The sequence below is a fragment of the Loxodonta africana genome, chromosome 4 (assembly GCF_030014295.1).
Source record: "Loxodonta africana isolate mLoxAfr1 chromosome 4, mLoxAfr1.hap2, whole genome shotgun sequence".
NCBI lineage: Eukaryota > Metazoa > Chordata > Mammalia > Proboscidea > Elephantidae > Loxodonta > Loxodonta africana.
Genome location: NC_087345.1, coordinates 126,739,663 through 126,764,952, shown reverse-complemented (window position 1 = coordinate 126,764,952; position 25,290 = coordinate 126,739,663).

Genomic DNA, 25,290 nt, shown 5'->3' with positions numbered 1-25,290 from the left:
CAAAGGAATGAATAGTACCAGGTATGGTAAACTATACAGGGTAGATATAGAACACTTTTCTCTCATTTTTAATTTCTTTAAAATATATGGACAGTTTAAAGCAAAAATGATGCTGCATTTCAGAGTTTATAATATACGTAGAGTAAAATGTATGACAATAATTACATCATAATAGAGGGGTATTGTAAGGTTCTTATATTACACATGAAGTTCTTGCAAGTGGATCGTAAAGTTCTTACATTACCCATGAAGTCTTATAATATTAATTCAAATCAGACTGTGATAAACTAAGGAGGCATATTAAAATGCCTACAGCCATGAGCTGGTATAGACTCAAAGGCAACTAACAACAACAGTAACCACTAAAAAAAACAAAGAGCTGTAGCTAAAAAGCCAATTAAAACAAAAGCAAAACAGTTGCCATGGTGTTGATTCCAACTCATGGCAACCCCACGTGTGTCAGAGCAGAACAGTGCTCCACAGGGTTTTCAATGGCTGATCTTCAGAAGCAGATCGCTTCTAGGTGGACTAGAACGGCCAAGCTTTCAGTTAGCAGCCGAGTATTTATACCACATCCAGGAACTCCAAAAAGCCAATAGAGGAGATGAAATGCAATATTAACAAATACTTGATTAATTCAAAATGAGACAGGAAAGGGGGGGGAAGGAACAAGGAGTAGATGCAGAAAATCAAGAACAAAGAGCAAGATGCTAGACTTAAATCCAGCCCAGCTCACAGAGTTGTAAAAATAAAAGGAAATAATGAAAGTGGAACGCTGTTATAAAGCTGCCCTTATAACAGGTGTTAGGCTTTGGCAATGGGTTTCAAGATGAAGGAGGGGAAGGTAATAATTAAGGAAATGGAAAAGTAAACCTGGGGAAATGAAAATTAGAACAGTTTCTAAGTGGCCATGCTCCTTCTCATGCTGATTTTTCTGGGTATGCACAGCTATGTACTACTCTCACCTGTGGGGCATGGAGTCCTGCTAATGGGTACCATTTTCTGGGCTTTGTGTAACAACCACATGAACTTGGCTTGGATGTCTACCCCACAGGAGGGGAACCAGAAAATCAGAGCTAAGCAATTTTACAAGTTTCAAAATCTACCTGCTCATGCTGAACATGTGGTAGGAAGAGAGTGCCCTGCTAGAAAAAAAAAAAAAAGACTGTCTTTTGAAAATACAGAGTGACAGAAGAAAGTAAAGGCAGAGGACCTAGAAAGGAAAGTTATAATCACACACATGAAGCAGGTAACCATAAAATTAAAATTTGATGAGGTTTTTAATAGGCCATAGGGAAAAGAGCAATTAAAACAGGGCTCTCGTAGGATGTGTTGGACAAACAGCTGGTTATTTGACCAAGTAAAGCCACTGGGGATGGAAACACGGCAACATCGGGTCTAAATGTTCGTCCCAAACAACACTGGTAGCCAAATGACAGAGGAGTGGACTGGCGTAATTCTATTCATTGTAGAAATCATTGACTCTGTGTCAGGTGCCAGCCCGAAGTCCATTGCCGTTGAGTTGATTCCGACTCATAGCGACCCTACAGGACAGGGTAGAGCTGCCCCATAGGGTTTCCAAGAAGCAGCTGGTGGATTTGAACTGCCAACCTTTTGATTAGCAGCCGAGCTCTTAACCGCTACACCATGGGGGCTCCGTGTATCAGGAGCAGGGGTAAAAAAATAACTAAGACTAGGTTTCTGCCTTCAAGAAATACCCAATTCTAGTTGGGAAAAGAGTCAAAGAAACAAATCAGAAAGCAGTGTAGCTTTGGTCTTTGTATTCCATCTGCCACTTACTTGTGTGACTTTAGGCAAACCTTGTTGTTGTTGTCAGGTGCCGTTGAGTCGGTTCTGACTCATAGAGACCCTATACACAACAGAACGAGACACTGCCCGGTCCTGAGCCATCCTTACAGTCGTTGATACACTTGAGCTCATTGTTGCAGCCACTGTGTCAATCCACCTCGTTGAGGGTCTTCCTCTTTTCCGCTGACCCTGTACTCTGCCAAGTATGATGTCCTTCTCCAGGGACTGACCCCTCCTGACAACGTCCAAAGTATGTAAGATCCAGTCTCATCATCCTTGCTTCTAAGGAGCATTCTGGTTGTAGTTCTTCCAAGACAGATCTGTTCGTTCTTTTGGCAGGCCATGGTATATTCAATATTCTTCACCAACACCACAATTCAAAGGTGTCAATTCTTCTTTGGTCTTCCTTATTCATTGTCCAGATTTCACATGCATATGATGCGATTGAAAATACCATGGCTTGGGTCAGGCGCACCTTAGTCTTCAAGGTGACATCTTTGCTCTTCAACACTTTAAAGAGGTCCTTTGCAGCAGATTTACCCAAAGCAATGCGTCTTTTGATTCCTTGACTGCTGCTTCCAAGGCTGTGGATCTTGGATCCAAGTAAAATGAAATCCTTGACAACTTCAATCTTTTCTCCATTTATCATGATGTTGCTCGTTGATCCAATTGTGAGGACTTTTGTTTTCTTTATGTTGAGGTGCAATCCATACTGAAGGCTGTGGTCTTTGATCTTCATTAGTAAGTGCTTCAAGTCCTCTTCACTTGCAGCAAGCAAGGTTGTGTCATCTGCATAACACAGGTTGTTAATGAGTCTTCCTCCAATCCTGAATGCCCTGTTCTTCTTCATATAGTCCAGCTTCTCGGATTATTTGCTCACCACACAGATTGAATAGGTATGGTGAAAGAATACAACCCTGACACAAACCTTTCCTGACTTTAAACCAATCAGTATCCCCTTGTTCTGTTCAAACAACTGCCTCTTGATCTATGTAAAGGTTTCTCATGAGCACAATTAAGTGTTCTGGAATTCCCATTCTTCGCAATGTTACCCATAGTTGTTATGATCCACACAGTCAAATGCCTTTGCATAGTCAATAAAACACAGGTAAACATCTTCCTGGTATTCTCTGCTTTCAGCCAGGATCCAGCTGACATTGGCCTCTTCTGAAACCGGCCTGAATTTCTGGCAGTTCCCTGTTGATATACTGTTACAGCCGTTTTTGAATGAACTTCAGCAAAATTTTGCTTGTGTGTGATATTAATGATATTGTTGTATAACTTGCACATTCTGTTGGATCACCTTCCATGGGAATAGGCATAAATATGGATCTCTTCCAGTCAGTTGGCCAGGAAGCTGTCTTCCATATTTCTTGGCATAGACGAGTGAGCACGTCCAGCACTGCATTTGTTTGTTGAAATATCTCAATTGATATTCCATCAATTCCTGGAGCCTTGTTTTTCGCCAGTGCCTTCAGAACAGCTTGGACTTCTTCCTTCACTTACCATCGGTTCCTGATCATATGTCACCTCTTGAAATGGTTGAACATCAACTAATTCTTTTTGGTACAATGACTCTTTGTATCCCTTCCATCTTCTTTTGATGCTTCCTGCGTCGTTTAATATTTTCCCCATAAAATCCTTCACTATTACAACTCGAGGCTTGAATTTTTTCTTCAGTTCTTTCAGCTTGAGAAATGCCGAGTGTGTTCTTCCCTTTTGGTTTTCCATCTCCAGCTCTTTGCACATGTAATTATAATATTTACTTTGTCTTCTCCAGACGCCCTTTGAAAGTAAAGCAAACCTTACTTCCCCTTAATAATAACTACCGGGCAGGATTGTTGTGAGGACTATAGAACCGGTTTTAGAAGTGCCTCTTACCCTGCCCATGGTTACTGCTGTTGGGTGCCATCAAGTCAATTTCAACTCATAGCGACCCCATGTGACAGCGCAGAACTGCCGCATAGGGTTTCCTAGGCTGTAATCTTTATGGAAGCAATCCCCAGGTCTTTCTTCTGTGGAGTTGCTAGGTGAGTTCAAACCTCCAGCCTTTCAGTTAGCAGCCAAGCACTTAACCGTTGCACCACCAGGGTTCCTTTGTATACTGCCTGGCCCACAGTAATTGAATGACTCTCAACTTGAAAGCAGAACATATATTAGACTATAGATGGCAAGCGTGGCAAGTGGAGATTGTTTCTGACTATGCCTGGCCTCCCTAATTGTGCCAGGAGAGATGTAACCTATGGGAGTGTGTTTTGCATCCAAATGGTGTACGGATAAAAAATACTCTCAAATATTTTTGAGAATCGCCTTGAAAGGATACAATTCAACACTTATGGAGCACCTACAGTGTGCCAGGCACATAAAAAATTGGCTAATATTTCAACATAACAGTAGAGGTATGTATCAAATGCTAGTAGAAGGCACTCAGCCTGGGGGTCAGGGAAGACCCAAAGGCGATGGCTGTTAGCCAGGCAAACAAGGGTGAGAAGGGCATCACAGTAGAACAGAAAGCTGTGAGCTGGCAATAGCATGGTGTGCACAGGGAACGTCAATCCACACATTAAATGTGGTTGGGGGTTTGTAAGGCTAGAGAAGTAGACAAGGGCAAGTTTATGAACATGCCAAGAAACTCACACTTCATGCTGTGGGCAGTGGGTGCCTTGGAAGGATATGAAGACAGGCAGGCCGAGGTCCATTCTGTGATCCGGGTTGCTGCTCTCTTCTAAAGCGGTTCCCAAACTGGATTTGACAAGCGCACAACTAGCTTCAGAGAGCCCAGCTTCAGGAGGAGTTCTTGAAGAGCAGGGGGCATGACGAGATCACTCAGCTTTGCTGCCCAAGTACTGCCCAGAGTCTGACCCAGTAGGCACTGGCTTGTTGAACAGAATTGAAATTCATAAACTTCCTTACCAGAACATTTTGCATTTTAAACCTTTTCTCCGACTATAGGATTCATTTAATCACAAAGTTTGATTAAGCCCCCTGAGGGGTACACCATTTAGTAGAGAGAAGAAATATGAAGACAAATAATGACAATACAGTGAAATAAGGGTTACGATTCAAGCATGTGCAAAGTGCTTTAGGAGAATAGAAAAAGAAGCAATTAATTGTCTGGGGAAGCCAGGAAAGTCTCCACAATGGACGAGATATTTGAACTTGGTTTTGAAGGATAAATAGGAGTTCAGTAGTCAGAGACTGATGCAAGAATATGGCAGGCTGAGGATGGGCAGAGATACGAGGTATGAGAGGCAGGTTCCAGGACTGGTAATTAGCACCCCCACTCACTGGGGATGAGATAGAAGACAATGAGAGGAGAGCCTAGAACAGTGGTTTTCAACCCAAGGGGCACATCAGAAACCCAGGGAGCCTTTAAAAATTCCAGTGCCCAAACCATATTAAAAAAAACCCAGTGCCGTCACAAACCAATTAAATTGGAATCTCTGGGGTTGCAATCCAGTCATTAGTATTTTTTTTTTTTAAGCTTCCCAAGTGATGCCAATGTGCTGCCAAGCTTCAGAACCACTAGTCTAGAAAAAAGAAATAGCATTTGCAGCAACCCCAGAGGACAGGCCCTCTGGGTGCCCCGGGGATCCCATCACACACTCCTCCCCCTACCCTGGGGAAAAGACCAGTCAAACCACAGCCATCGGTTTTTCCTGCTCTTCCCCAGCTCTCCAACGGTAGTTAAGTGTGGTCCCCAGCCCAGTAGCCTCAACAACTTGTTAACAATTCAGATTATCCAGACCTCTAGGATGGGACCGGAAATCTTTTTTTTTTTTTTTTGGTTTCTTTCTTTCTTTATTGTGCTTTAGGTGAAAGTTTACAAACCAAGTCAGTCTCTCATACAAAAAGCTACACACACTTTGCTATGTCCTCGTAGCTGCACTCCTCTTAATGAGACAGCACACTCCTCCTCTCTACCCTGTATTCCCTGTGTCCACTCAACCAGCTCCTATCCCCCTCTGCCTTCTCATCTCTCCTCCACACAGGAGCTGCCCACATAGTCTCATGTGTCTACTTGAGCCAAGAAGCTCACTTCTCACCAGTATCATTGTCTATTTTATAATCCAGTCCAATCCCTGTCTAGAGAGTTTGCTCTGGGAATGGTTCCAATCTTGGGCTAATAAAGGGTCCAGGGACCATGACCATCAGAGTGCCCCCAGTCTCAGACCACTGGGACCGGAAATCTTGCATTTTTAACAAGTGGGCTATCAACTTGCTAAACCAGAAACTCTATGGGGCCCAGCAATCTGTGCTTTAATAAGCCCCCCAGGTGATTCTGTTGCACGCTAGGTTTGAGAATCGCTCTTGAAGGTTGATTCCCCCAAAACTGCAGCAAGGCAAGAAGCCTGGAGGCATGGCTCTGACTGTGAGGGGGCTGCCCTCGGAGCCTAGAGGAATCACCAAAGAGTCCGCAGAGCCTGAGAGGGACCTGGCATTGGCCCCTCACATTGACGGTTACTATTGCACAACTGAGCCTAGAGCTGAAGGTGCCAGAGGGCTGATGGCTGGCTTGTTTTTTACGGTATCAGGAGAAGGCTTTATGGTTGGAGGCATGGGGTTTGGTTTCTTTTCTATTTTAAGAAAAAAGTGGCCCCTTGAAAGCAAGTGGAGTCCCTGAGTGCTACAAATTGTTAAAATGCTCAACTGCTAACTGAAATGTTGGAGGCTCAAGTCCACCCAGAGGTCTCTCAGAAGAAAAGCCTGGCAATCGACTTCTGAAAAATCAGCCACTGAAAACCCTGTGAAGCACAGTTCTACTCGGACACACATGGGGTCGCCAAGAGTGGTAGATGGCAACTGGCTTTTTTTTTTTTTTTTTTTGGTTTGTTTGTTTTCGGCAAGCGTTCAGGATATTTTAAATCAGGATTGGCCAGGAAAGTCCAGGACGTCGGAAAGTCCAGGACGTCGGATGGGTATGGATGTACCCTGTGAATTTTTCCTTTTCAGGAAGGGAGTATGTTAAGTTGCTGGAGGGTCTGACGTGGGGGAGGGGTGGGAAGGAAGTTGGTTCGTAGTCTGTCCCTCCCCTCCCCCCAGACCCCAGCCGGGTTGGCAATTCACACTTCCTGGGAGGAAAATAAAATAAAAGAAGCAACAAAAGGAAATGAGTTCCCGTATAGAAATGGAAATTGCCTTTTCCCTTAAGGTCAGGCGGTCTGACAGAAAACAGTAGAGCGGAGTACTTCCAGCCACAGCCCTGGCTGGAGCCTTGACCCTCAAGTTCACCGTCCTCAGAGAATACCTCCCGGCTTTCTTGGGGCGGAGCCACTCACTTCCTCCTGATTGCTTATTCACTCAGCTCCACATTAACCCAGTGAATCAAGACACACACCGTTGATTCTCTGTAAGAGGGTAAGCTCTTCAGGGGTTTTTACCTCCTCCTTTCAGCTCAAAAAAAAAAAAAAAAACACTTTTTTTTTTTTTTCCAGCTCAACTGTTTCAAGCTGAAGTGCTGGACCTATATTTTTCTCCTGCACCAGTGAATCAGGAAAAATCCCCCAGGTCTGAAAAAAAACTGTTGGCATTGACAGTGTGGGTGTAGCGCCACCTGGTGATCACAGCTTGTCAAAACAGTTGTCTTCCTGGTCCTCTTGTATTTATCAAAGGCTCCAGGAAAAAAAAAAAAAAAAATTTTTTTTTTTTTTTTCCAGCTTCCAGACAGGAAAGAACACCTTCAGTTCTCAAACCTGGTCGACTTTCTCATGGGAATTGCAACCTCTTTGGTTTATCTTGGCTGAAAGTCCCGTTTTTTCACAGACACAAATAATATGAACAAGCAACAGAGTTTTCTTTTTCTCTTAAGTAACAAAACATTTAAAATCTTCTAAGGTACTAATTTCTCTTACTGGCAAAGGGATGCAAGAGAAAAATTTCTGGCTGTACCTATAAATCATGACAAATTGAGCTGCCAGGGGTATTTTCTTCTTACCATGATTCCAGGGATCCTAGCATACAGGAAGCTAAAAGTGCCCCTGGTACCACAGCATCCTGGATTTCTTCAAGCAACCAAAGCAATGTTTGGTGAACTTAAAGGACACCAGTGGTGGAAAGGAAGGTGGTCTGGAGAGCTACAGTGGGTAGTGGAACATGCTAGGCATCAGGAGAAATAAGTTCTAATCTTGACTCTGGTACTAACGGCTGTGTGACCTTGGACAAGACACTTAACCTCTCTGGGTCTTAGTACCCGGCTTTCCTGCCCTCTTCACTCTTTTCTCTATAAATTCCATGTTTTTAAAAGACATTGCCTAGATTCCTCGGGAAATTACACATAGAATTACCATACGACCCAGCAATTCCACTCCTAGGTATATACCCAAAAGATTGAAAGTAGGGAATCAGACAGATACTTGTACACTAATGTTCATGGCAGCGCTATTCACAATAGCAAAAGGTGGAAACAACCCAAAGCCTATCAACAGATGAATGGATAAACAAAATGTGGTATGTACGTATATTTATACTGGGTTTTTTGGTGGTTTATATATGTATATATATATATGTGTGTGTGTGTGTGTGTGTGTGTGTGTGTGTGTGTGTATGGAATTTTACTCAGCCATAAAGAGAAATGAAGTGCTAATACATGCGACAACATGGATGAAACTTGAAAACATGCTGGGCGAGGTCAGTCACAAAAGGGCAAATATTGTATGATTCCACTTACACAAAATACCCAGAATAGGCAAATGTGTAGAGACAAAAGTAGATTAGTGCTACAACAAAAATTAAAAAAAAAAAAGAGTAGCTGCTGAGGCTGCTTATGTACAACCAAACACGTCATGGGATTTGGTTTCTTCATTTGGAAGTTCAGGGTAATGGTTTTATGGCACACCCCAGTTAATTTGCCTAATACGGTATTTAGTGTATCTGTTCTACCTCCTAGTTTTTGTGCAGTGCTTGGGGTCTCAAAAACTAACAAGCAGCCATCTAAGTTACAATAATTGACCTCTATTCACCTGAAGCAACAAAGGAAGGAGAGTCAGGAATAGGAGGAAAAAATGGAATGTGTGGCTAATTGTTTCCATGAACAACTGCCTTCTTTGCCATGAGACCAGAAGAACTGGATGGTGCCTGGCTACGGTTACTGAACATTTTGATCAAAGATTCTATAGAAGAATCCTGATCAAAAGAGGGAAAATGCAGACCGGAATTTCAAATTCTGGTGGAATCCAGGATGTCTGGACTCACTGAGGTTGGATGAATCCCCAAAACTATTGACCTAAAATAGGCTTTAAATATTGAAACTTAAACTAAAAATACTCCCTGAAATCTTTAAACAATAATTTAGCTTAACTAGTAAAGAATGTCTGCCTTAAGCATTGTGTCTTTTAAGAACTATCTATATGGGATCAAATTGACAACGGCAACTTGAAAAATTAGATAGGAACTTAGGGAGCAGTGAGTTTATGTTAACAGAGGAGGAAAAATTCGGAAAAAGAATGTGAGAATGGTTGCACAACTTGAAGAATATAATGAATGCCACTAAATTGTACGTGTAGAAATTGTTCAATTTGTGTATGTCCTACAGTGTATATTCTCAACAACAACAAAATTTTTTTTTTTTTTTTTTTTGATGTAGATTAGTGCTTATCAGGGGCTGGTAGGGAAAAAAAGATGTTGCCTTTTTTAAAAAAGAAAAAAATATCTGCATCTCTAAAACATTAATAAGTTTTCTATCTTTAGTGATCCAATTATAAATGTCAGCCTGGGCTTTCTGACCATCATGAGACAACCAGGGTTACCACAATGAGTTTACATCACAGACAAAACAAAGACACTTGATTCCTTCTTACCTTGATCCCTGGTACATGGATGATCACTGTTAGGCTTTTGGAATATTGAGCTCATAGAATATTAGCTCACAGACTTGAGTTATAATTTTCCCAGGCTTTTTTTTTTTACAAGGCCTGGAGATCCCAGTTTGGGAACCAACAGACTGGATAATCCTAAGGGTAAGTCAAACTCTGGAGTCCCTGGGTGGTACAAACAGTTAACACATTCGGCTGCTAACCAGAAGGCTGAGGTCTGAGTTCACGGAGAGGTGCCTCAGAAGAAAGACTTGGAGATCTACTTTTGAAAAATCTGCATTGAAAACCCTGTGGAGCCCCGTTCTACTCTGATACACGTGGGGTTGCTATGAGTCCACATGGACTCAACAACAACTGGTTTAACTCAACCTCTTATGAACTAACATGGAGGAAGGTGGTCAACTGTGATGTATATGTACAGGTAGAATTTCAATTTAGGAGACATCATTACAGGGAATTAACACAAGAAATGCCAGCACTGTGCCCAGAGTTTTTAATACAGAGTCCCCCTTTACGCTCACAGCAACTTCTGAAGTAGGCATGAAGATGGGAAATAGGCATACAGAAACTAAGAAAACTGCCTGCATCATGCGAGGTCACGATCGTTTCAGAACATGTAATCTTTCAAAATAACCAACTTTTAAAATAAAGCACACCAATTTCCAGGTACGAACCAACAGCCCAGCATAAAACCACTGTGTTGGATACTCTGCATGCTCCAGTACCATGTTTTCACAAGTTCCGGTCATTTTCAAGGACAGAGTTTTTTGGTTTAGCGTTTATTGACAAACCTTTTAAATATTTATGCGATACTATAACAGGGTAGCGGTAGTGTCATCCCTTCAGGGAGAATGAGAGTCTCCATCAACATCAGCACAAAGCTGATTCCTACAAAGTGGACATACCTCACCTCTCCAACCTTTTTCCAATTCTGACACCAGCCACCCTCCCGACAGCACTCTCTACTTCTCCTCTGGGTTCAATAATTCATTGCAGTAGCCACACGGAACTCACAGACCGTACTCACATTTATATGATTTATTAGGGAAGTAACATGGCATCAACTTGGAAGTTGCAGGAACAGAGTCAATGTCAGAAAGCACACAGGCAAGGTCTGGAAGACTGCCCCAAAGTGAAGAGCACATCTCTCCCTTCTTTAGTGTAGGATAGTTCTTTCTCTCTGTCTGTCTGTTTCTCTCTGTCTGTCTGCCCATCTCTCACTTTCTCTCTGCCTCTGTCTCTCTCTCTTGTGCAGGCCTCTTCCTCTAGAACCCTTCAGGACAGGTCTCCTCTCAGCCCCTCTTGGGCATGGTATTGGCCCATGCTCGGGCCTAGCCTCCTCTGCCCCTCCGAGCACCTGGCCTCAGCCCCCTTAGGACAGGCCTCCTCGAGGCCCCTGCTCTGCTAGGGCAAGTGTCACAGCTCTTTTTAGCTCCACTGACAGGTGCTTGAGGCACCCCACTCTGTTAGAAAGTTTCCTGTCTGAAGTCGCTCAGCTCCCTTGTTCCGCAGGTCAGCAAGTCCACTGTAGTTGCCTCACTCCATGGGCCAGGAAGCCCACCACACTGTCTTGTGCTGGTCTCCTGGTTCTGCTGCCACCATTCCTTTGTTACAGTTCTGTCTCCTGGGTCTAGAAGGTTCTTAGCACAAGGACCCCGATCCAAAGGACAGGCTCCACTCTAGGCCCTTGGTGATAGTGAGGTCCCCCTCAACCTCTGTGGGCTGGGTGCTTATATAGGCAAGTGGCTCAATCCTATTGGATGGATTTTACACAAGCTATTTGTGTAATAATCAACCAGTCCCCTCTCTGGACTAAACTGACCAATTCCCTCTCAAGTGGCTCCATCTATTTGCATAATAACTGACATTTTCTACCAGCAGGGACTGGCTTCTTCTCTGGGTAACTGTAACAAGCTTCTTCAAAGGGCTAGGGCAACTGTAAGTACACCTCAGGACCCCAGGGAAAAATCTCCCAAGCTGTTTTCTTTTTCTCTCTTTTTCACAGAACCAAGGCAAAAGACCACATAAAGAAACTTATTTCACCACAGATATTATAGATATTAGACATTATTTTGTTCTGGTAAAGCAAATTTCCTGACCTCTGGTCCATTTATCTGAAAGCAAACTGTGAAGTACTTCCATTCTACCTCCCACTGATGTTTAGTGAGTTGGGGTAATGTGTTGTTTCAAAATATGAAAGCTCAGTTGTGGAGGGGTAGTATTCACCTCTATTATTCCCTTTAGTAATTTTCTTCCACCCATTATTTCTGTTTTCTCTGTCTGAAATTCCTAGTAGTTGAATATTGGACCACTTGAATAGATAATCTAGGTTTTTTTGTTTGTTTAACTTTTCTCTCTATATTCAGGAATATGATTAAATTAGGAGTAAAAGAATATCCAAATAAAAAGTAGCTTAAACAAATTAGGATTTTTTTTTTTTTCCCAACAAGAAGTCGAAAGGTAGTTGGACTGGCATTATTTCAGGGGCTCAAGGATGTCAGGACAAAGATTTCTCATGGGCACAAGATAGCTACTGTAACTCCAACCATCACATCCACATCCAAGGCAGGAATAAGGAGGAAAAGGAAAGAAGAGGACAGGGTTGCATTTGCATCAGGAAAGGAAAGGCTTTCCAGAAATTCCCTGCAGACATCCCCTGATTCTGTGAGTCAGGCGTCAGGATCTAATAGATCTTTAGAGACATTTTCAAGCAATCTTCTTTCTTCCGCCCTGTGCCTCACCCTTGCCCTTTCCACAGTCCTAATGTTTCCAATTCCAGAAGCTTTCAGGGGTTTTATTGAACAAATCTACTAACTGAAAGGTTGAAGATTCAAGTGTACCCAGAAGCACCTCAGAAGAAAAGCCTGGCAATCTTTTTTCCAAAAAACCCAAAAAGAGAGCACAATTCTACTTGGAGACACATGGGGTCACCATGAGTCAGAGTGAACTCGACAACCACTGGTTTTATGGAACAAATTGGCTTGCTTCTCATCAGTATTTCCTTCCTCTGGCACTTGGGTTTCAGCCTCCTCTGCTTTGCTAAGTCAGTTACCAGTCCTGTTTTTCATCTTCCACATCTCTGCTCTGTCTCCTTTCCAGTTCTCTTTGTCCTTATGGGTTTATGCCTTTTTAGTCCTTCACTGTAATTTTAGGTTGAAGGGGTAGGGTTGAGATAGAGTCAGATGTGTGTATGTGTTTAACCTGCCATGTTCAACTGGAAATCTAAGTAAATATTTTTAATTTCTCCAATTTCATAACACATTTTTTAAAAATCCATGTAACTTGTTATTATGAATGTGGCACCTGCCTCTGGTGATAACGTGTCTTAGCAAGTTAATAGGCATGTGCCAGGCTGAAAAGATTTGAGAAACACTATTCTATGAAACCCACATTTGGTCTGTAATCTCTATGGATTCTCCAAAGTAAATAATTTGTTAAAAAGAAAGAAGAGGAAATAAACTCAGATTATGTTTGTGTTCTGTAAGTCAAAGAGAGAGTTTTGTGAAGTAAACTCTGGCTTTCCAATATTACGAGATGAAGTGAGTTAGGCTTATATACTAAAGATTTGGCTGAAAGCCTACGAAAAATTGTGACTTCCAGGAGAAACCAAATTGTGCGATTGTATAAATAACCTCAATGCATTTTCAGAAGCTAAGAGGTACAGAGGAGAAAAGCGCTAGCCTAACTATATGGAGAAAGCTAAGGTACCTAGGGCTAATCTCTTAAGAATGACTTGTGAACATACCTATACCTCTAACAGGTCTACTTCTATGGATTTGTTCTATAGACGCAGTTGCCCAAGTGTTCAAGTGCATACACTCAGGGATGTTTATTTTGGAACCTTTTTAATAATAGCACGAAAAGAAATATCCTATAGATCCTCCAATAAGACCCACCAGACTCCGGTTCCCAGTGCCCACGGGAATGATACCTGAGCTGTGGGTGTAAACCAAGGGGCGGTAACCCTGGGCATCTGAGGGAGCTGGGGCTCAGCCCCAGCAGGCTTTTTGATACCATAGTGGTAGAGGGCTCATCAGCTGTGAAGCTGTTTTCTTTCAGCTCATTTTCTTTCTTTCTCTCTCTTTTTTTTTTTTTTTCCAATTGTGCTTTAGGTGGAAGTTTACCGAGCCAATTAGTTTCTCATTAAACAACGAATACCCAAATTATTTTGTGACGTTGGTTGCCAACCCCACAATGTGTGAACACTTTCCCCTTCTCCACCTCAGATTCCCTGTTTCCATTTCTCCAGTTTTTCTGTCCCTTCCTGCCTTCTCATCTTTGCTTTTGGGCTGGTGTGCCCATTTAATCTCATTTACATGACTGAACTACCAAACACATTGCTCATGTGTGTCATTATTTGTCCTACAGAACTGTCTAGTCTTTGGCTGAAGGGCGAACCTCAGGAGTGACTTCGTTACTGAGTTAAAACGGTGGCTGGAAGCCATACTGTTGGGGTTTCTCCAGTTTCTGTCAGATCAGCAAGTCTGGTCCTTTTTTGTGATTTTGAGTTTTGTTCTACATTTTTCTCTAGCTCTGTCCCACACTTTCTATTGTGATTCCTGTCAGAGCTGTCAGTGGTGGTAGCTGGGCACCATCTTCTTGTTCTGGGCTCAGTCTTGTAGAGATTGTGGTAGTGGGGGTCCATTAGTCCTTTGGACTAATCTTTCCCTTGAGTCTTTGGTTTTCTTCATTTTCCTTTGCTCCAGCCAGGATGGGACCAGTAGGTGTATCTTAGATGGCTGCTTACAGGCTTTTAAGACCCCAGTCACTACTCAGCACAGATGGATATAGAATATTTTCTTTATGTTATGCCAATTGAGCTAGCTGTCCCCCAAGACTATGGTCCCCAGCCCTCAGCCCAGTAACTCGATCTCTCAGGGAGTTTGGTTGTATCTGTGAAGCTCCTATGACTTTGCCTTGGTCAAGTTGTGCTGACTTCCCCAGTACTGTGTACTGTCTTACCCTTCACCAAAGTTACCACTTATTTATCTAGTTAGTGTTTTTCTCTCCCCACCCTCCCTTCCCTAGTAACCATCAAAGATCGGGTTTTTTCTCTGTGTGTAAACCTTTTCTTGAGTTTTTATAATAGTGATCTCATACAGCATTTGTCCTTTTGTGATTGACTTATTTTGTTCAGCATAATGCCCACCAGATTCACCCATGTTGTGAGATGTTTGCAGATTCATCATTGTTCTTTATCATTGAGTAGTATTCCATTTTGTGTATGTACCATAGTTTGTTTATCCATTCATCTGTTGATGGGCACTTAGGTTGTTTCCATCTTTTTGCTGTTGTTAACAATGCTGCAATGAGCACGGGTATGCATATGTCTATTTGTGTGATGGCTCGAATATATTCCTAGGAATGGGATTGCTGGATAGTATGGTATTTCTAACTTTTTAAGGAAGCACCATATTGTTTTCCAAAACGGTTATACAATTTCGCATTCCCCCCAGCAGTGCATAAGAGTTCCAGTCTCCCCACAGCCTCTCCAACATTTGTTATTTTCTGTTTTTTTTGAGTGTCAGTAAGGTCAGAGTGAGATGGTATCTCATTGTAGTTTTCATTTGCAATTCTCCTATGGTTAGTGATCACCAGCATTTTCTCATGTGTCTGTTAGCCACCTGAATGTCTTCTTTGGTGAAGTGTCTGTTCACATCCTTTGCCCATTTTTTAATTGGATTATTTGTCTTTTTGTTGTAGAGATGTTCAGTTTTTCTATAGACTTTAGAGATTAGACCTTTGTTGGATATGTCATAGCCAAGATTTTTTTCCCAGTCTGTAGGTTCTCTATTTACTCTTTTGGTGGAGCCTTTTGATGAGCATAACCGTTTAATTTTATTTTAAGAAGATCCTAGTTATCTAGCTTATCTTCTGATGTTTGTGTATTGTTAGTTATGGTTTGTATTCTGTTTATGCCGTATATTAGGGCCCCTAGCACTGACCCTATTTTTTCTTCCATGATCTTTATAGTTTTTGATTTTATATCTAGACCTTTGTTTCATTTTGAATTAGTTTTTGTGTATGGTGTGAGGTATGGTTCCTGTTTCATTTTTTTCACAGATGGCCATCCAGTTTTGCCAGCACCATTTGTTAGAAAGACTGTCTTTTCCTCCACTTAATGGGCTTTGGGCCTTTGTCAAAAATCAGGTGGCCATAGGTAGATGGACTTACATCTGGCTTCTCCATTCCGTTCTATTGGTCAGTGTGGAAGGGCCCATTTTTGACAGTGACACTTAGGGGCTGCTAGTGCTCTCAGCCTCCCCAGTTCTCTGCCAGACCGACCTCTTGGATCAAATAAATGCCTGGAGATTCTTGGACAATTGTGATAGTGAAGACAAGGGGCTGCAAAGAGATTCAGAGCCTGCCAGGGTCTGCAGTTATAGAGGAGCCTTCTGCCCTGAAGAGCTTCTGGGAGATGTGGAGCTTATAGAGCTCCCACTCACCAAATGCCTCCTTGAAAGCAACGTAAGTAGCATGACCATTTTACAGATGAAAAAACAGAGGCACGGAGAGGATGCTCCTTGCTCAAGGACATCAGGTAGATTTTAAATCATTTTCCTGATTGGATCTTTCTCATGCAGGGATGCTGACATTTTCTGTTTAATATTTCTGTTTCTTGTGTATCTGGATCTCAGTGGCCAAAAAAGATCTGTATTCTGAAGAGCTAGACAAAGTGAATATATGGAAGACAATGCGAACCTTTGGATTCTGCCTAAAAAACCAGACATTTTTCAGTGATGTTAAGCTAACACTTACATAATCAAAATAACCAAACCTGTTGCCATGAAATCAATTCCAACTCATAGCGACCCTATAGGAGAGAGTAGAACTGTCTTATAGGGTTTCCAAGGCTGTAAATCATTACAGAAGCAGACTGCCACATCTTTCTCTCACGGAGTGACTGGTGGGTTCAAACTGCCAAACTTGCGGTTATCAGCCAAGCGCTTAACCACTGCGCCATGAGAGCTCCTTTCAACATTTACATAGCACTTTTTGTTACTATATGCCCTGTAACCTTCTTCCTGTACTACTTACATTGATTTGTTTGAGCCTCACAGCATTCTCATGAGATAAGTATGTTGTTATCCCGTATTTTACAGACGACGAAACTAAGGCACAGATAGTTGAAGAAATTTGCCCACATTGTCATTGCGCACTCAGCTAGTAAGTGGCAGAGCTAGGACTTAAACCCAGGCAGTTTGGCACTAGGGATTGAACGCTTTACCCTTGTGTCATGATTCCCACCCCTATTTAACTTAAAGATCAAGAGAGGACAGTGGTGTGGTTCAGTGGTAAAATCACTGCCTTCCACACAGGAAAGCCCAGTTGATTCCTGGCCAATTCACCTCAGGTGCAGCCACCACCCATCTGTCAGGAGAGGCTTGTTGCTGTGATGCTGAACAAGTTTTAGCGGAATTTCCAGACTAGACAGACTAGGAAGAAAGGCCTGGCAATCTGTTTCCAAAAATCAGCCAACGAAAACCCTGATCTATAAACAATCCTGGATATGGCACGTGACCCAGCAGCAAGTCGTTCAGTTCCATTGTGCATGGGGTCACCTTGAGTCAGGGGCCTATTCCAGAGCAGCTGACCACTACCACCACAAAAACAAAAAATGATCACTCGCACATAAAATCCTTGCTGGATCTGTCTCCTGCTCAGGAAATGAGTCATAGAGAGCCACACAACTGGTGAACTCAGCAGTGTCGTATAAACCTGGCTTTAATCCTAGGGTTAGAAGTCCAAATACTGCTCTGTTGGCTTTTCACATTATTGGCCTCTGGGGTGTCTGAATGAAGTCAACCCGGGACAGTCTCAAAATGAAAACCTTCCCAGACTCATTCCTTGGGGGCTGCTTGGGGCGCTTCAGCTGGGACCCTCAATGGATGGCTTCAAGCGTTGCCGGTGACCACGGTAGGCCTACAGGGTCATGGAGTTAAGAACAAGCCTCTTAAATCTTTGCCTCTTAATTTTAGTCCTCCCAGAAAGATATGAGATGACGTTTAAATTAAATTCAAATCAAGTTATGGAGTATTACTCAGCCATAAAGATAAGTTCTGTTGCATGCCACAACATGGATGAACCTTGAAAACATTATGCTGAGGCAATAAGTCAGTCACAAAAGGACAAATAACATGTGGTCTTACCTATATGAAATAGGTAAATACATAAAGACCTAAGTTTATTAGTGGTCACCAGGGATGGGAGGGAGGAGTGAAGGGAAGATAATCGCTTACAGGCACTGAGCCTCTATTAATGGTGGTGGAATAATTTGGAAATGGGTAATGGTGATGGTTGTTTAACATGAACATAATCAAGTCACTGAATTGCACAGGTAAAAATTGTCGAATTGGCAAAAGTTTTGTTATGTATATTTACCACTTTAAAAAATGGGGGAAAAAATTCCCCATATGCAAAGGGCATTAAAAAATTTTTTTAATTCAAATCAAGTCAGTTCTGAACACATTTGTTGAGCTCTTCACTACATGCACAGCACTATGTCCATCAAATAAAAGACTCCATTTCCCTCAAGAAGCCTACAGTCTGGTGGGGAAATGGACTGTAGTAGACATTTGTTATTCTTGTTGGCCACCTGGATCCTTTAAAAATCCTTCCATGCTCACTATGTCATCCTTCTCCCTTGCCCCTAAGAGCACCAATGTATAACTGGGTCTCCTCCAATTGCATGCACTCTAAATCAGAGGCAGTGGCAGGCGGACACTAGCAGATCCATTCCAGCAGGAGTAGTGGCAGGCATGTCCAGGTTCCACAAGTAGCTGGAGTGAAGCGTTCAGCAGTATCATCCCGTGTAGGTGGTCCAGCAATGCAAACTGCACTGTCTGTGCCTAGCAGTCTGCTCTGGGCGTTCTTCCTGGCTGTGAAGGTCTCTGGTTTTCCAGAAGCACCCGGAGCTTCCTAATTTTTATTTTTACTTATTTTTTTAATTGTGGTAAATATATAGGCAACAAAACATTTGCCATCTAAACAATTTTCATGTGTACAGTTCGGTGGCATTAAATAGGTTCATCATGTTGTTCAACCATCGTCATTAACATTCCCCGATTTTTCCAGCACCTTAACAGAGCTCAGTGTCCCCTAAAGATTGTGGCTCCATTTCCCCCTCCCTCCCACCAACCCCTGGTAACCATTAATAAACTTAGATCTCTATACACTTGCTGGTCCTAGATATTTCATATAAGTGGGATCATACAGTATTTGTCCTTTTGTATTTGACTTATTTCGCTCAGTATGTTTTCAAGGTTCATCCATGTTGTAGCATGTGTCAAGACTTCATTTCTCTTTACGGCTAAGTAATATTCCATTGTAGGTATGTACTTGTAAAAATGGCGTAGGAGCAGTGTCTGACCTCCTCTAACCCCACAAGGGGGAAGGAGAACCGGGATCAACAGTCCAAGGCTGATTCCTGTGAGGCGAAGGTCCAACACAACCTCTTCTCTCCGCTATCTTCCATAAAGATTTATGGCCTTGAAAATCCTATGAGGCAGTTCTACTCTGTCCTGTAGGGTCACTATGGATTGGAATTGACTTGACAGCAATGGGTTTGGTTTGGTTTTAGGCCAATCATGACAGGCTATCTTCATTTCAAGATGTGTACTCTCTGAGTAAAGCCAATAGCAGCAGCTCTTCCTCCAGTGAGGTGGCCGAAGGTTTGCACTGAGTTAAAAATGAATCTCCCCCAAAGAATTTAACTCCTTCTTCCAGAGCTCAAATGGCACAAAACAAATGGGTAGAGGTCTTGGTCCTCAGTTCTCGGGATTGTGAGTGTGAACTTCTGCCCAATGACTGAAGTCCCACTAAAAGTCCCTTTCTAGAAAATAAAACACGAAAACCTCATGGGATAAGGCAATCTTTCAAGTAAATTAATTGCACAAGTTTTAGATGATATCTAAGACCTATGTATGGGTCTGTCATGGATTGAATTTTGTCCCCCCCAAAAATATGTCAACTTGATTAGGCCATGATTCCCAGTACTGTGTGGTTGTCCTCCGTTTTGTGATGTAATTTTACGTTAAGAGGATCAGGGTGAGATTGTAACGCCACCCTTACTCAGGTCGCCTCCCTGATCCAAGGTAAAGGGAGTTTCCCTGGGGTGTGGCCTGCACCACCTTTTCTCTCTCAAGAGATAAAAGGAAAGAGAAGCAAGCAGAGAGTAGAGGAAAGCAGCACCAGGAGCGGAGCTTGTCCTTTGGACACGGAGTCCCTGCATCCGAGAAGCTCCCCGAACAGGGGAAGATTGATGACAAGGACCTTTCTCCAGGGCCGACAAACAGGGAAAGCCTTCTCTTGGAGCTGACACCGTGAATGTGGACTTCTAACCTACTAGACTGTGAGAATAGATTTCTCTTTGTTAAAGCCATCTGCTTGTAGTATATCTGTTGTAGTAGCACTAGATGACTAAACAGGGTCTAAGGCAAAAGAGCATGTTGATCATTGATCTCAGAGAAATGAAGGCTTATGTTCCCACAAAAACCTGTACATGAATGTTTATAGCAGCTTTATTCATAATAGCCAAAAACTGGAAACAATCCAGGTGTCCTTCAGTGGGCATATGTTTAGGCAATCTGTGGCACATCCACACTCAGCAATAAAATGGAATTAAATATTGATACATGCAACATCCTGGATGGATCGCCAGAGAATTTTGCTGAGTGAGAAAAAGTCAATCCCATTTTATTTATATACCATTCTTGAAATGACAAAATTATGGAAACAGAGAACAGATTAGTGGTTGCCCAACTGAGGAGGGGAAGGAGCCCTGGTGGTACAGTGGTTAAGAGCTATAGCTGTTAACCAAAAGGTGGGCAGTTTAAATCCACCAGCCACTCCTTGGACACCCTATGGGGCAGTTTTACTTTGTTCCATAGAATCACTATGAGTAGGAATTTTTTTTTGTAAGGAAGGGGAGGGAGTGGAGGGAAGTGGTTATGGCTATAAAAGGGCAACATGGGGGATCTTTGTGGTGATGAAAATGTTCTGTATCTTTCTTTGTTGTTTTTTACATTTTATTTATTTTGTTGTTGTTGAGAATATACACAGCAAAACATATTTATCAGTTCAACAGTTTCTACATGTACAATTCCGTGACATTGATTATATCCTTCAAGTTGTGTAACCATCCTCACCCTTCTTTTCTGGGTTTTTCCTCTCCCATTAACATAAATTCATTACCCCTAAGGGTCCTATCTAATCTTTCAAGTTGTTGTTGTCACTTTGATCCCACACAGATAGTTCTTAAAAGAGCATTATGCTCAAGGCAGACTTTACTAGCTAAGCTGAACTATCATTTGGTTTTTAAGAAGACTTTAGGGGATATTTTTGGTTTAAGGTTTAAAGATTATCTCAGAGCAACAGCTTCAGGGGTTCATCCAGCCTCCATGGCCCAGAGTCTGGATTCCATGAAAATTTGAAATTCTGTTCAGCATTTTCTCCCCTTTGATCAGAATTCTTCTATAGAATCTCTGATCAGAATGTTCAGTAATGGTAGCCATTCACCATCCATTCTGCATTTCCTCCCTCACCTGAGTAAGGGGAAAAATGAGAGGAGCAAGGACAGGAAACAGCACTGAGTGTGTGTGTGTGTGAGTGTGTGTGTGTGTTATGGAGATCCTTGGAAATCGTGTAAAGCCTAAATCCCTGACACTGCCGTGTAAATATTTTTCCTTCCCATAGGCAGGCTACAGCAATTGTCTGTTGTTTCGAGGACTGTATAACAAAGTGTCTGTTCACTGACGATAGTCTACAGCAGAAGAGAATATGCAATGTCTAAAAATCCCCTCCAAAATCCAAATCCAAATCCAGTGCTGTCGATTCCAACTCATAGCGACCCTATAGGACAGAGTAGAACTGCCTATAGAGTTTCCAAGGAGCGCCTGGTGGATTTGAACTGACAACCCTTTGGTTAGCAGCCTTGGCGCTTAACCACTATGCCACCAGGGTTTCCAAAAATCCCCTACACTGAACTAAATTGCTTCTCCCATGCTCCACTGCCACAGTCTCCACCATCCCCAATCCTGTCCCAATCTTTATTCCATCTGTTGCCCCACCTCAGGTTCTCTTCTCACCCCTTCAGTCTTCTAAAGTAGAGTTTATTTTATCAGGATCCCTGTCCAAAGTCACTAAGAGCAGTGCTTTCAGCTTCCATTAACTTATCTGTAAAATGTAGATAACAGCAGCACCCAGGGGTGGAGTATATAATAGACAAGGTAAACACGGTGCTTAACTTGCTTACCAGATCACCTATAGTGAACAAGTTCACATTTTTTCACCACATCAAAGATTCTGCTTCTACTAACTCCTCAGACAAAGGTTAGACTGCACGATAAGACATGAAATGATACCTATGAAGAATGTGCTTCTTAGTTCAATTAGATACATGAGACTAAATGGGCAGCTCCTGTCCGGAGGCAAGATGAGAAGGCAGAAAGGGACAGGAGCTGGTTGAATGGACACGGGAAGTCCAGGCTGGAAAGGAGGAGTGTGCTGTCACATTATAGAGAGAGCAACTAGGGTCACATTAAAAAAAAGAAAAAAAAAGATTCTGCTTCTAGGTATTGCTGACATCTGTCTTTCTTCCAACCCCACAGCACCTTCCTATATCATCAAAGCCTCTTTTCAAATTTACAATCCCTGACATGGGCAAATGACCCAGTAAGCAAGGTAAGCACTGGCTTACTTGTGCTTACTTACTTATCTGTAGTGAACAATTTCTCATGGGTTTTACCACATCAGATGATCTGGTAAGCACAGTTAACACCGTGCTAACCTTGCCTATTGGATAATCCGCCACCTCTGGTAGTACCTACCTCACAGGGTTGATGTGAGGATGAAATGAGATCACTCGTGTAATAAGCTTGCACCTCCTGGTCTGTATTAATCCCACAATCAATTGTAGGTTTTTTTTGTTTTGTTTTGTTTCTATCTTAATGGGGGGCGGGGGGAGTTGCTCAGTGTCACTGCAGGCAGTTAACAGAGGACATTTCCAGCATTCCAAGATGGAGCTCTGAATATTCCCCCCAGAAACACTGTTCTACACTGTGATTGTGTTGCATACAGCTATTATTACTCCCAAAGGTTCTATGGCTCCAGTGCTTCAGCTTAACACTACAGGTTAAATGGGCCCTCCTGGATGGGCCTAGCAAACCTAACCACCATGAAAAGCATCATGGCAAGGGAGAAATGTGAGTTATAAATAAGTCCCTTGTAAATGAACATCTGAAATAGAATCTACTCTTAAGTTTGGCTGTTTACAGTGTAATGTTCTAAGGGACGATGCTGTGGAGATTGAGTTTATCAGACTAATGTGTGGTGAACGTTCTACAGCCCCCTCAGCAGGAGCCTTAGGAGTGAGGCCAGATGGTAGAGAAGCTTAGGCCCAAGAGTGACGAGCAAAACAGTTTTGTAAAGAAAGCTAGGTAGATCTTGGGGCAGGAGGCAGTGCGAATCACAGTCAATACCTCAGTATGCAGAGGCTGCGGAGGAATCTTGGGAAGGAAGCTCAAAGATGGGGAAAATGGAAGTCTAAGGGCAATGCCAGAGGGGTACCTACCTGTTGACGAAGAGGATGTAAAAACAGAAAGGTTTTAACCAGAAGCTTATAGGAGTATATCTGGGACTCAAACGGAAAGGAAATAGCTAGACCCATAATTTGAAAATAAAATGGAAAAGCCAGAAGAAATACAAGAACTATAGCTACAAAGCTAAGAGCCTAGAAAAAGATGAATTTGGAGACTAAAAAGACCTTTTTGTGCAAGAGCTTGATAAGGGTTGAATAATGCTTGAAACTGAAGCTAAGCTGAGAGGTTTCAGAATATACCTGTGAGACATCCCAAACGCTTTTTAGATGAAACCCCAGATTTTCCACTGTAGTAAAGTTCTGTGCAAAATTGACTTTCTGGGTGCGCGGGACAGCAGTAAAGAGGGTGGGACAGGGTGAGGGAAAGGATATTTCAAGAAAGAGGGGAGGTAGGGAAAGGAGCTGGCTTTTGGTGAAGTCACAACCTCTCTGTACACTGGGCTAGCAAAAGCCAAGAATGAATCTAGGTGAGTGCCAGGTCTACCTGGGCAGTGCTGAACCCCGTTTCAACCCTGTTAGTGCACTCTGCAAGGAGCTTTGGTGGCACAGTGGTTAAGCACTTGGCTGCTAATCAAAATGTTGGTGTTTCAAATCCACCAGCGGCTTCTCAGGAAAAAGATGTGGCAGTCTGCTTCTATAGAGATTATATAGCCTTAGAAACCCTATGAAGCAGTTCTACTCTGTCCTATAGGGTAGCTATGAGTGGGAAACAACTTGATGGTAAGGGTTATGTTTGCAACTACATGTGAACCCTAAATTGTCAGCAAGATCCTTAGTGATATTGAAACCCAGCCAGTAACAAGGAATCTCAAGGATGCATCCCTGACAGTGCGTCAAGCTCTGCTTGAATACAGCTAGCTATGTGCATGCACTTCTCATTTTTAAATGACTGCCATTGTGGAGAGCTCTGTCCATACTGCCAGGTCAAATCTGCCCCCTGATAACTTGTAGTCCTTGGTCCTCATTCTGCTCACTGAAGCTAGGTAGCTAAATCTAATTTCCTTTCTAACTCAGTTCTATTTCCCCCAAATCTTCTCTCTTTAAGGATAGATTTTCTACATTACACTTTTTTTTTTTTTTTTTAGTTTAAAATCCTTTAATGGCCATCCTACTGTTTTTAGACAAAGTTTAAACTCCTTTTCATGGCGTATGAGTTCTTTCACGATTTGGCCCCAAGCCACCATTCCAGGGTAATCTTGTTTGTGTGTGTGTATGTTTTGTTGTGCTTTAAGTGGTGCAGTGGTTAAGAGCTACGGCTGCTAATCAAAAGGTCAACAGTTCGAATCCACCACCCACTCCTCAGAAACCCTATGGGGCAATTCTACTCTGTCCTATAAGGTCTCTGTGAATCAGAATCGACTCGACAGCAATGAGTTTGGCTTTAGGTGAAAGTTTACAATGCAAATTAGTTTCTTATTTTAAAATTTATACACAAATTGTTTTGTGACTTTGGTTGCAATCCCTGTACTGTGACAGCACTCTCCCCCTTTCCACCCCGGGTTTCCCTTGTCCATTTGTCCAGTTTTCCTGTCGCTTCCTGCCTTCTCATCTTGCTTTTGGGCAGGAGTTGCCCATTTGGTCTCATTTATTTGATTGAACTAAGATGAACTAAGAAGCACGTTCCCCACATGTGTTATTGTTCGTTTTATAGGACCATCTAACCTTTGTCTGAAAAGTGGGCCTCAGAAGAAGCTTCAGTTCTGAGTTAGCAGGGTGTCGGGGGCCATAGTCTTGCAGGTTCGTCCAGTCTCTGTCAGACCAGTGAGTCTGTTTTGTGCGTATGTGTGTGAATTTTAATTTCATTCTACATTTTTCTTCCAGTCTGTCCAGGACTCTCTACTGTGATTCCTGTCAGAGCCGTTGGTGGTAGTAGCTGAACACCATAGTTCTTCTGCGCTCAGGCTGGTGGAGGCTGTGGTTCTTGTGGTCCTTTAGTCCTTTGGGCTAATATTTTCCTTATGTATTTGGTTTTCTTTATTCTCCTTTGCTCTGGATGGGATGGGATCAATAAACGTATCATAGATGGCCACTTGCAAGCTTTTAAGACCCCAGACACTACTCACCAAAGCAGAA